The 15,431-nt window shown below is 37.9% G+C and overlaps 1 long non-coding RNA gene across 1 annotated transcript in view; it reads right to left on the bottom strand.

Annotated features, from left to right (window-relative positions):
* Nucleotides 1-15,431, bottom strand: part of LOC134797457 (uncharacterized) — a 98,294-nt gene that overhangs the window by 18,671 nt on the left and 64,192 nt on the right. The window lies entirely within an intron of this gene.

Below are 15,431 nucleotides of genomic sequence, written 5' to 3'. Positions count from 1 at the left end.
TTTCGGTGTTCCTAAGTATTCCGTATTTTTGATGATGATGAGGAAACGAATAAATGTGGCGTTTATGAGGGTGTCACTTTAATATCATCATCACTGATGGATTTTTGGAGATGGAGTAATATTTTTTATTACCCCCAGTTTCTATTCTACTCCAACACCTTAATTTACCGCTTTGCAAATCTACAGGTGCAATCCGAACTTTCAAATGTTGTTATTAATATTTATATTATAACTCACTGCATCTCGCTGGCACCAATACAATATAAGAACGAGAGGAGAATGGATAAGTGATGGCAATATAAAATCTGCTTCGGGGGTCTGTTTTACTTCATAAGACTGGATACCACTCTGTCTAGGTTGTGCTCATGTTGTTTATCTTCTAGTCTGCACTATTATCCCTTAATTTGTACCATGTTTGTGTTGTAGGCATTTTATTTTGTACAGTAAAATGCACATACAATCACATCATCAGCTCCGTAGTGGTTATTGCCCTAAGTATAGCGACTAGCAAGCAATCCTGCTGTCACGTCTGTTCGTCGATTATTCCACTCACGCGCATGTAATCTCATACTAGCCGCACTGACAATAGTTAAACCTTATTACACGGAAACAAGGTCCACATTTGTTCAGTAAAGAGTGTTGTTGTTCTGTGCAGCTCTAATCTTGATTTAAGGCCGACGTGGAAGTATGGATGGAGTGGATTGTCTGTGATGTTTTAATGGCGAGAAAGATTGAAAGCTTTGCCGCGTTTTTATCCGATGGATACATGTATTTGTAACGTCATGTACGTTTGTGCATTTTAAATAGCTTCTTGGAAGAGACATGGGGTTTAATAGTAATTCTAATCACTCAAGTTATTATTTCATCCTACATATTAATTTAAGCTTTGAGTAGAAGGTCAAAATTTCCCAACAAATGATGACTGGAAAAATATCGATAAATAATCGGGATAAATGCTAGGATTAAAAGTCGGTTGAAAAGAAAGGCTTTATTAGAACAAGTACTTACTTAATAAGTACAAAAATATATCGACAGGTATAGAATAATATATTTTTCAAACGTTTTTTTTTTTTCTACTAAATCACCTGTTTTTTAAACTTCATTGAGGAAAATGTCGTTGCAAACATTTTTTTTACAAACAAACGTACTCTGATTTTCAGAAAACTCTAAAATAACCATTCACACATTGGCACGACAATCTTTATTCATTTCAGTTATAATTGCCTCTGACTAGAACATATTACACAATGGAAATGCTATTCAATTCCTACTGACAGATTGACTTGAACATTTGTCCGCGGTCCAACTTTACACGAACCGCCATAAGTGCCATAACAATATTAACATTCAGAAACGCTTAAGTCTTTTATCCTTTAAATACGTGACATGTGACATTTATGCTTTACACTTTGCACAAAAATTATCTTATTCCATAGACGCTAAGGTCGTTTTTCCTATGGACGAGTGTGACGCGCGCGCGCCGCCTTGGCTACGAGTTCGGGGTATTACTGGCGGTTCCATCACCGAGTGAGTGCAGAGTAATTAGGACTTTAATTACAGAAGGTTAAGGTTGGATGTCGATCAAAAGTTTAGTAAAGGATGGTGCAGATGGATGTCAAGAAAAGTTGACAAAGAAATTTATCACATCTAGTCTAAAAATAGATCTATAATGTGGGGAAGACGATCTTTTCCACATTAAGTATTTACATAGACAGTTAAATAACAAGAACCAAATGCCGGGAAAGAGAGGAAGCCTTTGCCCAGCAGTGGGACACTCTTATAGGCTAATAAATTTAAAAAAATGTTGGGCTTGTCACAGATACCTAGTTGGGCTTGAGTCATATGTATCGGTATAGGCATATCAAATTAGATCCAGAGCTTTCGGCTGTAACTATATAAGCTTAGCTTGTTCTCACTTTTTTCCGCCTTTCCTCGCCTCGCCTAGTCTAGCCTCACTTTTCCTCTCTTTATCTGCCTTTCATCTTGGTACCATTTATATCACGTAATTATCAGTCGTGTAGACTAGGTTTGTGCGGTGTCAGTGTGATCGAACATTATAGAACGTCGTGCGCAGACAGGGCGGCGCGGCTGCCAGCGCGTGCGCACGTTATGTCACTCGCTATTGGACCAATTACCATCTAATACAATGTAAGTAGCTAGGAAACACATCATATTTTATTAAATACTTTGTATTTCAGTTTACAAATACTATGTCATCATCATCATCATCATCATCATTTCATTCATTAATTTTTTGATGTAACGATGCACATTATGTTTTGGCAATAAGGATTATTAGGTATGTACGAATTTAAGACAATCTTACACTATTTAGTCTACGTAATTTCACCTCAATGGGACTACTAAGACCACAACGACACACGGATCTTGAGAAAAAGAACATTATTTTCTTTTAACGTTTGTGTTGCTATGTATGAAGTGCTTAAATGTTTTTATATACATATATGCTGCCGCGTTAGCACACAGTCGTAGCGTCGGGAAATGAATTAGAGATTCACTATATGAAATAGTAAAGATATGTGACGTTCCACGGCAAAAGGTACCTTATGACCGCAATAATATTGGAGCGGCGTTAAGACGAAACGGGAGCTGAGCTAAAAGTCAATTTTGAGATTTCAAGCTGAATATACCCGTCGCTCTGACGGGGCGTGAGAGACTGTATTTGTGTGTGTAATGCACGCACACAGATGCGTACGCTTGCACCCGCGCGCGCCTCATTGCCGACAATTTGCAATGTTATTTTTCGTGCGTTACTGCCACGAGGCGTTCACTTATTACTTACTGTGTTGCGATTGAATTTTTTGACCCGGCTTACGTTTACGGAACTCGATAATCTTTCTACTACTGTGACTTGGCTTTGTTTACTTGACTTTGCTGATCAGCTTATTGTTTTGGACTCCGTGAGTTGTGGTTACCTATTGGACCGCACGCAATTCATCTACCTTTATTCAAGTAATTAAGCGTAATTAGCCGAAACCTTTATAAGAGTGTAATTCATAAGAAGTACATAAGATATAATTTATGTACTGGTTTGCTGTTAGCTTTTAATTGTATCACTTTACATATATGTTACTCAAATAACTAACACGGTTACACTGTTGTAAGAACATTATTTTTCAGGTAGGCCTTATTATACCTACTATAGGCCTTATTACCTCCTAGTACCTTAGTAGTAGTAGTACTACTACGGAAATTGATTCAAAGACTCAAGACTGACTTAAGTGGCAGTAGGGTGTAGGGTTTTTTCTAGGCTTAATGAGTTCGCTGAAGCTTATTTTTTATACTTAGCGCACAGAACCACTAGTTTAACAGTATCAGCTCTAACCACATGTCACCATTTTGTCCTTTACGTAACAAACTCAGGGGCCCAGAATATCCGATGTACCTATCAAATCAAGGTTCTGTATCAAATAAGGCCCGGTTATTATAGTTCGTTATTTTTTAGCATTAGAAAGAAGGTAAACAATCATGACGTGTCTTTTTATTAATAATTATTGAAAAACGCTTTCAAAAATTAGTTTATATTACTTATGAAAGCAAAAGAATATAAAAAAGTATATGATTAATACATACATACATACATACATACATACATACAATCACGCCTATTTCCCGGAGGGGTAGGCAGAGACCACGGATTTCCACTTGCTACGATCCTGACATACCACTTTCGCTTCCTTCACATTCATAACATTCCTCATACACGCTCGCCGGTTTAGGGTGCTCTTGCTCATTAATATGATTAATATGATTTATAATTCTAACATATTTGCTATGACTTATTTTTCAATGGTAATTTTTAATAAGACATGTCAAAATCTGTTACCTTAATGCAAAAAAAACGAACTTTAAGCGTGCTAACTTTCAAAATTTCATTTTTTATAAGATAGTATAAGTAGATGGGCAAAAATTTTGCGTCCATGTCCACCAGTGAGTAAGTGATTGAGATACCTAAACATTTAACTTTATAATGTAAAATGATATAATTTACTAACCTACTCGTTTAATTTCAGGTAGGTTGAATAAGGAACCAAGTAACCAAGGGGAGGAGCAGTATTTACTAACATTTTCTTTTTGGGTCTTCAGAGTGTATCGTTTCCTTTTTTTTTGCACATATTACACTTAAATATATATTCTCTGTGTAAACCCTTACGTCTTTCAATGACAAAGGCAAGATCAGCAAATGTACAATTTGTATGATCGTGCCTGATATTTGAGATCACAGAAAATAAATATTTTAAATCCACTATTCTGCGACCTTCTAAAATTTTGTTTTATCATGATTCATGATCAAAAAGCTCGGATTCAATAGTCATATCAAACGTCGATTATGCAGTTGATGATGAGCTTGCATTTTCTACCATTGGTGCTGCAAATGCATCAACCGGTGGCGATAAACTTTGCCCTCTTGTAAAACAAATTACTATTGTGATTGTGTCCAGCAAAAGGCCAAAATTCGGTTTACTTTCCTGTTTAAAATATTACTAATTTATTCATATTTCAGATTAGGTACATAGGTAACTGTCTGGATGTTACAATGCCAGCTGGCAAATTCTATCACATTTGTTTGTTTGGTAGTCATGGTAACATTCACTTACATTGATATCCTTATTAAGATCTGTATCTTATTATCCAGACCTTAAAATATTGCCACCGTTGCCCTTTAAAAAAATACTGTTTAAATAATGACTACACAAAAATGGGTAGTATTGTATATAATGCACGAAATAAGGCCCGATTCTTAAGCGGGTTTAAATTTTGAGGCCATGTCCGCTAATAAACATTGATGGGCCTTATTTTATAATTTAGGCCTTACTTTGTAATTTAAAGTAGAGTTAGGCCAAGAAAAATCTATAGCGATTTTGATAGAACACGCAGTGCAAGTATTATTTCAAACGTCGCTTCTATGAAATTATGACATATAAATAACACTTGCACTGCGTGTGCTATCAAAATTGCTGTAGACTTTTCTTGGTCTGACTCTAAAATATTCTTTATTACACCACAAACATAAAAACAAATTAAAAAAAAACCGGCGAAGTGCAAGTCGGACTCGCACACGAAGGGTTCCGTACCATTATTTATAAAAACGGTCACCCATCCAAGTACTGACCCCGCCCGACGTTGCTTAACTTCGGTCAAAAATCACGTTTGTTGTATGGGAGGCCCCACTAAAAATTTTATTTTATCCTGTTTTTAGTATTTGTTGTTATAGCGGCAACAGAAATAAATCATCTGTGAAAATTTCAACTGTCTAGCTATCACGGTTCGTGAGATACAGCCTGGTGACAGACGGACGGACGGACAGCGGAATCTTAGTAATAGGGTCCCGTGTTTTACCCTTTGGGTACGGAACCCTAAAACCGATTTACAATGTAGATAAAGGTAGCAACAGGCGGTCTTATCGCTGTTAGTTCTTATTCTTCGTTTGGTTAGCATTAGAGTGAAGGTGACGTGTCTTTTTTAAGCATGCAATCGTATAATTATTTAGCTTTTTTTGTAATAGTTATGTACTTAGTGGTTAATATTAGTATTTACTATTTTTTTTTTCAATAATGCTTAAAAACGAAGTATAGACATGACAACCAAATATTAACGCCATTGTAGGGCAGGCTATACAGAACATGAATCATTAGTACTGTCACGCTCCGTGATTGTTGAGCCATTTAGGGTTCTAGCTAAATTGGACATTCCATAGAGCACGAGTAAGTATGGAACAACCAATTCAGCTAGGACCCTAAATTGCTCGACAATTACGAAGCGTGCCTGTAGGTACCTAAAAATTTTGTTAACCCATTTTAACCATGCAATAAAATATTTTTGATTTTGATTTCTAATTTGAAATATTAGAATCAAAAAGTTCATAATAGATTGTATATCATAACTACAAAAATGTGTTCCCTACTCTCAACCCAAAACCCCTTGTATCTTAGGATCTAGATATTTTGCACACAAGACGGTTTATCGATAACTTCTTACATCACTAGATTATCGACATTAAATGTCGACTATTGCCCATCACTTTTCTGGCTGTGTACGTATTTAGAAACTTGACTCCGCCCCTAAAATTAGTGCGATAGGGACAACTGCAGCTGAGGCGAAAAATCCTGCGTAAAAATTACAAAAATCGAGGTTTCGTAGTCCTCTTTTTCCTCCCCCAAAACTTAACCAATCGTAACCAAATTTGGAAATCTAAATGATTATGAAATTATCTGTGTCGGACCGTTTTGCTTTTTTGGCTAATTGATATCAGTTTTGAATACCACGCCTCTCATTGCGGCATAGTCTATTAGGCCATTTTGGCCGTTTTTGAAGGGCTCTAGCGCCTTAAAAAACAAAAATATCAAAAAAAGCAAAACGGTCCGACACAGATATTGACAATATTAATCTGTGTTGAAAAAATCATTGCTCTAGCTTCAAAAACCACGGAGGAAAACGAGGACTACGTTTGTATGGAGGAATGACCACTCCTGTTGGCTCTTAATAATAGCGTAAACGCCAACTGCCATAAGGTACCTTTTGCCGTAGAACGTCACATATCTTTACTATTTCATATCTAGTGAATCTCTAATTAATTTCCCGAATCGCGCCGATAACGAATTTTTCAAGAGTTCCACCCAATCGCTGTCAACACATCAAACTGTGCCGTGACAGAGGGCCTACCGCGAACCACGTTCGACGTGTTGCTTGGGATGTCACACTTACGTACGAATTTACAAGTGCGACAGAGAAGCAACATGTCCCTGCGTGGGCCCTCAGAGCCCAAGCAATTAACCCTAACTCACTACCCTTAGCCAAGGGCAAGCGTAATCCACCCTTATTTAGGGCGTCCTATATCTCCCCGATTTGCATAATAATGTCCACAGAGCCATTACAGTGAGAACTAAATTTAGACCTTCATTAAGCTACTTCACACCCAAAAAGATACTCAAGTCGTAAAAGTAAACGTAGTTATAACGTTTTAGAAAGGACAGGTTTGGCCCAATTTCGAGTTGAAGGTTTATTAGGGGGTATTTGATATCGGACGCGTTTTTACGGCCGACGAATTGTTTCGACGTGATTGGATCGAGTTTTTTTTTATTAAATTGAAAAAGGAGCGTCATATTTCTTAAGAGGCTGTAGGGGCATCACTGGATTACCTTAATAAATTAAATATTTGAAGGCGAAGAAGCTCGACGGCAGATGCGATAATTATTATGTTGGGAATTAAAGCATTTGTCAATTTGCCCTTACAATTTTTCTTAAAGTAAAAACCGTTTTTTTTCCGGTGTTTCAATTGCCAAATTAGACTTTCCGAACGGTTTTTTGTAAACCGTATTGAAATAAACCAAAAACCTAAGAACCTAAAATTGTCTAAACTAACCTATTCCATCCGGCATTTTTTTGCGTCGTATAATATAAAACCTTGTTATGCATTATAGCCTGGGCCAAAGGCGATCTAAATTTAGTGAAGCCCTTAATGATTAACTACTCGCAGAATATAAGTATTGAATTGAGGTTTTTTTTTATTTTGACCTTGACTTGAGGACTGATACCTTACAAACTTTGTACCTACCTACCTATAAAATTAGAAGGAATTTATCAAGAATTACATTTCATATCTCCAATTCCCAACCGAAGCCAACTATAATCATCGTCAAAACTGGCATGGCAACAGCAGCTGTCACTCCGCCTAATTACTCCACCTACTAACATGACTAATAATAAACCTTAACTCTTAGCAAGAAGGTCTAGGTAAGATCAGGTAATTGTGACCAGCGCGTTGGCCGCCTGCCTTCTGCGTCAACGCCGAGCTGTCTGCGAGACACGACTTTTGGACAATGTTCAACCCTAGATGTAGAACGCGAACAACAATCAAAATGCGACCGTGTGACGAAGTCTTTAGGTTGGGTTTAGAATGGGAGGTGTGGAGTGAAAATAGCGTCTGACGCAAGGGATGGCAGAGAAATTCAATACGGTAACATTGGTTTGCAATTTGTGTGAAAGCACTGTCTTACTGCAGGGGTTCGCAGCCATTTTAATTCGACCACCTTTAAAGTAAAATCATTGGAGCAGCTAGGAAAAGCATACTCGTACTTTATTGCTAGAAAACAGTATGCAGAAACTTACAAGAAAAAACAACTGACTTTAAAAACAGTCTATAACATGTTACCACGTATGGTCGTCATCAGCAGTTCCACTTCAAATGGTGTCTTCCAAGAGCAAATGCAGGAGTTACTATAGAAATACCCAAGCGTGCGTATATTATTTGAAGATTTCCCTTAATTTCTCCAGGATCCCATCCCATCCAATCATCCACCATGGGACAAACTGATAAGCATTTTAACACATTCACTGCCAGCTACCCGCGATAGGCGCGTGTTCCCTACATACGGTTTTCCCATGTTGACGGCTCTGCTGTAGCTCACGCTGGCAGTGAATGTGTTAAAACTCTAAAATATTTTCCAAATCGGTCCAGCTGCAGCTTTAATATCCCGATGAATTTCCTCGTTGAATTTGGTTAAAATCTACTCGGAATCAAAGACGGAGTCGTGTCGGGATTCGAACCCTGCGTGATTCAATAGGTCTAGAGGGGTTGCTCTTTGACAAGCGAGGGAAGTGACACAAGCCCGGTGACAGCACTTAAAGTAATGAGGATGATGTGGCTATTGTTTTAACCCTTGGATGCATGAATAAATGCGTTTTTCCACGCACAAACACGAGTTATAATATATATCGAATTTGATACGCCCTAGAGTAGCTAGAAAAGTACTGAAAAACACCGAAAAAATCATAAATAAAGATTCAATGAAGAAGATTTCACAAAAGGAAAGATAGAAAGGAAGGGTTGAAAAAAGGAAAAAAGGAGACAATATAAAACGTCACATAGAACCAGGATCGCTTTAGAAATAAAGTCCGTTGTATGTAAATGTTATGCTTACTTCCTACTTTTAATATCATAAATGCGATAGTAACTTTTTCTGTCGGTTACCTCTTCATCTTCACGCTTAGCTGAACCGAATAAGATGAAAGGTAAGTATGAAAATAGTTTAAGGTCCGGGGAAGGACATTTTTTACCAATCATCATCATCATATCTACACAGACAAAGTCGCGGGCAGAAACTAGTTTGACATGATGTCATATATGTGAGTGAGAATTTTATATAGGGATTTTAGCAATTCTGATAAATATGGAAAATGACAAGGACAGGTAGGCAGCGAAAGGGTTAACAGTGATTGGTAGCCAAACTTGGCCAGAACTATTCGTATACAGCGTGAGGCTGTAATGAAGGCGATAAATTGCCAGAATAGACGCCATCTGTCTTACTTAGTCAAGTTGGTAACGGATTTGCAGTCTTAAGATTTAGTTTGCATATGGGTATAAGTATACACAATATTGGGGATATAATTCTATGGTACGTCACATGCTTACTTATACAATATTTTTCTAGATAGATAGCGCGACGGCAGAGACTAGCATGGGCAGCGTACTCCAACTTAAAGCGATGGAAAGAAGAATGGTAGGAATCTCACTTAGGGACAGGAAAACAAACAAGTCGTGGCTTCAGGAACATAGTAAAGTCACTGATGTAACCAGACGAATGGCGAAACTGAAGTGGGAGTGGGCTGGACATGCCGCCCGGAAAGACGGCTCGTGGTGTAAGAGGCTGGTAGAGTGGAGACCTTGGGGAGAGGCACGCCCAGTAGGAAAACCAAAAATGCGAAATGGTTTGACGACATCAAAAGAACAGCTGGATCAAAATAGATGCAAAGAGCACAAAATAGAACAGAACGGCAAAATTTTAAGGATGCATTTCTTTCGAGGATTGAAAAGGGCTAAAAAGAAGAGAAGAAGAATATTTTTCTTATGATATAGGAGGCAAACGAGCAGACGAATCGCCTCATGGTAAGAGATTACCGTCGTCCATGGACACCTGCAACACCAAAGGGGTTGTAAGTGCGTTGCCGTTCTTTAAGATGGGAGTACACGCAAAATTATCTGACATATTTCGCAAGTTCTGTTTTATCTTATCCCAAATTTTAAATTGATATTTGATTTGATGCCCGAATTAGAGTTAGATTTAGCAAATTGCCGAATCTAGGTATCATTTTAGTATCCGGGATATGAATCAAACAAAGTCCCGGGACTCCAGAGAGCCTAGCCAAGATGGCTAATATTATTTATTGCATCAATAACAGTTTTACATACATTTTACATTAATATATACAGGTATGTATAAATATATGTATACATATATATGTATGTAAAATTACAAAGAAATTACAAAGAGATTGTAACTAGTAACAACAGGCGGTCTTATCGCTAAAAAGCGATCTCTTCACGGGAAATGAAAAAATCATAATCAACTCCAAGCATTCAGCTCCGAGCCTCCGATATATCAGATAGCGACACGGTCAATTTATCCAACATTCGCAAAGTTCGCCCTCGCGCCCTATCGTCTATTATTACCAATCATTAACGGAAGATTTCCCCCCGATGCGGCGATCCTATCTAGTAGGGTCACCAGTTGCCCAGAAGTTTTCGGGACGTCGCCATTTTTAGGTTTGGACTTCATTTTGAACACCTTGCCCGGCTAGCAACTTCCGCTGCTGTAAGCATTTCGCGACTCCGATATATCAGTCAGCGATACGCGGTCTCTATCAAGTTGAAGAGAACTCGAGTTTGACTTAATTATATTAAGAGTCTGGAAAACTGAGTCGAGTCTTGAAGCAGAGGACTCAAAGGACTCGAGTCCTACCCAACACTAGCCCGGATGGGACGTGCGCGAAGTGCGAGTAACTTAAGCGTCTCTGTAAAAATGCTTTCATATGCTTGTCTCGTCTACAGGTCGCATTTCTGAACTAATCCACATGAAATTTCTCATTGTGAGCAGATTCGATTTCGATAGTTATATGGAATTCGTTTCCAATCCATATGCCGGGGATTCGCGAGGTAGGTATACAGCTCACTAAACCACTACTTAGTTTAAGTTTGGATTAGCGTTATTGTCTACGAACGATTGTTTCTTTGCCCCTTGGCTGGTAACCCTACCGATGAATTACGCCATCCGTTATGTTGCGATCCATCATGACATACGCCGGAGCCGGACCTACCGTTGTCGTTCCGATCGCGTCGGCACAGGGTCAAGTGACCAATGAGTCAGCTAGGTCGATTTTCAAAAACCTTAATTTGTTATTGATTCGGTATATTTGTACACATATTATTGAGGACGAGATGTATCGATACGTAGCAGATTAAGATGAGATTTATAAGCTCCAAGTAAGCCGCTAGATTTCAATATTAAGAAGAAATGAATGAAACGAATGATGAATTAATGCAATTACACATTTATGGAATAAATCTCGTTTCGTTTGTCGATGTACTTTTTCTAGGCTCTCAGGACCATAAGAGCTATCGATTTCGCCGCCATTTCAATATAAGATCACAGTAGACTGGTCACTTCTGTACCTTTCCCGTTGGAACACTCCGGAAGGTCGAGTCATAAAAGTTGACATGTCGATATTGAGAGAGATGGCCGCGGGCTTATTGCTGTCATATATTTTGTTTCGGAATTAATGTGTGATGTAACAGGGGCAGTAACGGACATATTTCATGTCTGAGTTAGGTTTTGGATCGTGATTTTAATGCTAGATATCTAACAACGGATGTGATTTAAAATGATTTAAAATCTAAAGGGGAGAAAGCCTTAGTGTTTTTTGCATCGATACCAAGATTCTAAATATGTATTCTTTATTAGCAACAAGCACTTTCATGTCTGGCCTGTGATATATTAGAGTTAGAACCTGTAGGTTTTTTGACACTCTTAATTTGGACATGCATGATTAATAAGGAGCTACAGGAGATGACGAGCATAGTTAAGGTATCCGTATTGATAACCAGACAAACATATTTTCTTCATACGTAACATTCATTAATCAAATAATACCTACAAATTCGTATTGACAAAATACAAACAACAGGAAAGTGCAGCTTAAATGTTTTAATCATTCATTCATTCTAAGGATGTGACCATTTAGAACGTCATTAAAGATAAAAACATGAAGGGATAACTGCCTCCTAACAGCCTTAATCTACGCACAAACCTTTTTATCCGCAACATTAAAAAGGCCGCAATTTAATCTGAATGTTTAATGTTTGCGTTAATACGGCCGTGTTCGCCACCGCTCGTACACTCCGACAAGTAAGACCACCTACAGATGTAGTGCATAATTATTTTCCATCGTATTTTCATGGAAACGTATGAACGTGTCTTGCTATTTCAGTCAGTCTCGGTATAAAAAGTAGTGAAGTTGACTGAAGGTATAGCATGTCAAATACGAACGTTTCCGAGAAAATATGATGGAAAACAATTATGGACTACATCTGTAGATGAAGCTGGAAGGTTTGGGCTCGAACTGTTCAAAGTGTTCGAACCTAGCTTGGTAAGGGCATTTTTTGTGTGTTTATCTATTTGTTCCTGAGTAATGAAAGTGGGCTTGCGGCCTGATTCAAAAATTTAGATCTCGATACGATGGGATCGAATCTGTAAGTGTCAAAAGTAACGCTTTTGTGTGAAGAATGTAAGTATCTTCAAAGAATTTATAATTTTACTTGTCGGACTGTACGACCATCGTAACGATGTCTTTATCCAAGGCGTTATTTGCGATTGTTACGTATATTTAACCGCCTAATAGCCTTAAAACATCCCCCCCCCCCTGTCCCTTCAACCGAATGGGAGGAATTCAAATCACAGCTTCCGGGCTATGGAAAAAAGCGAAATTATATGGTGATATTTTGTTTTGGAGGGTTCCGTCGGTCGACAAAGTTGTTGAAATGATAGGATTGTGTTTGATGGTGTTAATTCTAAATATCGGCGGTGTTGGCCACTGCTAAAGCTGAAGTGTTTTTCGAGTGTACGAATGTGTATGTATCTATCTATAAAGCCAACTAAAAGCTTAATGTTGGCAAATCTATTTCTATTTAAAAAAAATCCATATATCTTTATTGTAGATTCATATTTACAAGCATTTAATTAGCATCAGAACTGAGAAAACATCCACTGCTGCCTTGATGATCATAGACCTAGATATATGATACCCGTCGACGAAGAGCATCCGTCTTGAGACACTGTATTTTGGACAAAAAGAAAAGCAATCACAATTGGTGATAAAAGCTTGGCCTGAATCAAATCCTCTACTAATACTAATGAGTTTCTTGGAACTTATATACTATCGAAATATTAGATGATAATATTTTACTTACCAATTACCAATCGATTTTTGGTGAAGGAAAACATCGTGAGGAAACCAGACTTATCCCGATAAGGGTTAGTTTCTCCTCTGAGTTAAAATAAGATCAAATGGCAATCGTTTTCTTAAAAACGAGTGTTTGAGCCAGTTATTAACTTTAGGCTCCCGAGAGGACCTGATGATAAAGCTTGTTCTGAAATCTATTCTTTGTGTATTTACCTAAGGATCTCCAGAAAATGTTAGTAATGGCGGGCATTAGGCGTAATTGTAGAGTAAGCGCCGAGAATGTTCCTCGCGCGCCATTTCCCTCGGAAGGGCCCGACACGAAAATGAGGCTTGGCTCATGCTTTACGAAGCTTCCGGGTTCCAGCTCATTTGGAACAGCAAAGAAATATTAAAATATACATTCATTCAGCAGCCAACACATATAGGTATGTATAAATACTGACTTAAACATGTCTTCTACAAATCTACAATTTTCCAACATGGTCCTAGATTTTTTTATCTAAACGTAGGCACTAAATAGCTCGACAGTTAGGCTGCGTTTCCACCAGAGATGTGTGAGGATGCGTAGCGAGTGATGTGTTTGTTAAGAACCAATAGAAACACTTCATTTACCTATCCTCAGCGCAGCCCTGTCTATTGGTTCTTAACAAACAGATCCCTCGTTACGCATCCTCGCACATATCTGTTGGAAACGCAGCCTTAAAGTCCACGACTAGGTAATTGACAAAATGTAATTCTTAACAGCTGACCACCAGCTGACAGATCATATTCATAACCGTTTCATAACAACAATATAAATTTCGAATCGTCCTCTACGTATATATTCTGTAAGAAGTATTAGGTACCAACTTTGGCAGAACTCGTAAAAGTCTTTCATCAATCAATCAACAATTTTTGTGACGTGTGAACGTCAATTAACTCTTACTAATTTCATAAGAAAGGGAAACGAAGCTAAAGTTTTGTTATAGCAGGGTTCAGACCCTTCCTTCTATCGACGAGGTTAATTTGATAAGTTTTGATGGGCTGACGCGAGATCCGTTGATGTTGGTTTTCCCTTTGGAAGCTCAGTTTGTGATGAAAGCAGCGAATTTTAATGTATTAATAAAAATTGGATCCCAGTCTCACGAAGATATATACTCTGTATCTTTAGGTATTTAAATAAAAGTAAAGAAACAATTTGTACATTTTCGGGTAGTTATAACATTTATTGATTAACCAACCAAATACAAAAGCGCCTGGATCTGTCACTGAACGACCTGACTTTAACCTACGTTATTTGATCATGTTATGTTTCATCTACCCTCAACTGGCTTAAGGAGCCATTTGGGGGTAGATTTTGTTTACTTACTTTTATTTAAATACCGTAAAATGGGGTGAGTAGGGTTCGCGGGGAGAGTTGGGTTATGAATGGGGAGAGAAGGGATGAAAGGGGGATGAGATGGGATTTTAAGGCTACTGCTACAAAAATAATGTATTCCAATTTAAAATGGAGCTATAGTAATGCTCATAACAAAAAAAAATCGATCCAACAATCTTCCAAAATCACCTTTGTATGAAAACCCAATTCAACCCAAATACGAGGGACTACGGGGTGAGGTGCGATTTCCTGTTTATCGTCAAAGTTATGAAATGGAACTACCCAAAATAAAATAAAAACTAAAATACAAACGTCCGGTACGCTTATTATATACACCATTCAGTTTGCATATGTAAAAATAAAATGCTATCGAGGTTTGAATGTCAGTTTTGTACCCATTTTACGGTACCTAAAGATACAGACTTTAGGTTCTGTTCCCAAAGGTTAGCATCGGTTAAAATCTCGCAATCAACACTGGGCCATTTTATTTAAAGTTGTCCCCTACACTTAAAAAAAATGTATGGCGGTCACGGAATGGAAAGATCGAAAATTGTATGGAAATTTTGGGACACTATTTTCTCCTATTAGGATAGAAACAGCTCGTGATTCTGAGTAGAAATAACATAAAATATCACAAATTTAAAAAAAGTGTAGGGGACAACTTTAAATAAAATGGCCCCACTACACCTTATAAAACATCTACCCCGCCGCGTCTGTCTGTGAGTATGTATGTTCGCGATAAACTCAAAAACTACTGAACGGATTTTCATGCGGTTTTCACCTATTAATAGAGTGATTCTTGAGTAATGTTTATGTG

Source organism: Cydia splendana, chromosome 15, assembly GCF_910591565.1.
Source record: "Cydia splendana chromosome 15, ilCydSple1.2, whole genome shotgun sequence".
NCBI classification, from domain to species: Eukaryota; Metazoa; Arthropoda; class Insecta; order Lepidoptera; family Tortricidae; genus Cydia; species Cydia splendana.
This window is presented reverse-complemented; position numbering and strand designations above follow the sequence as displayed.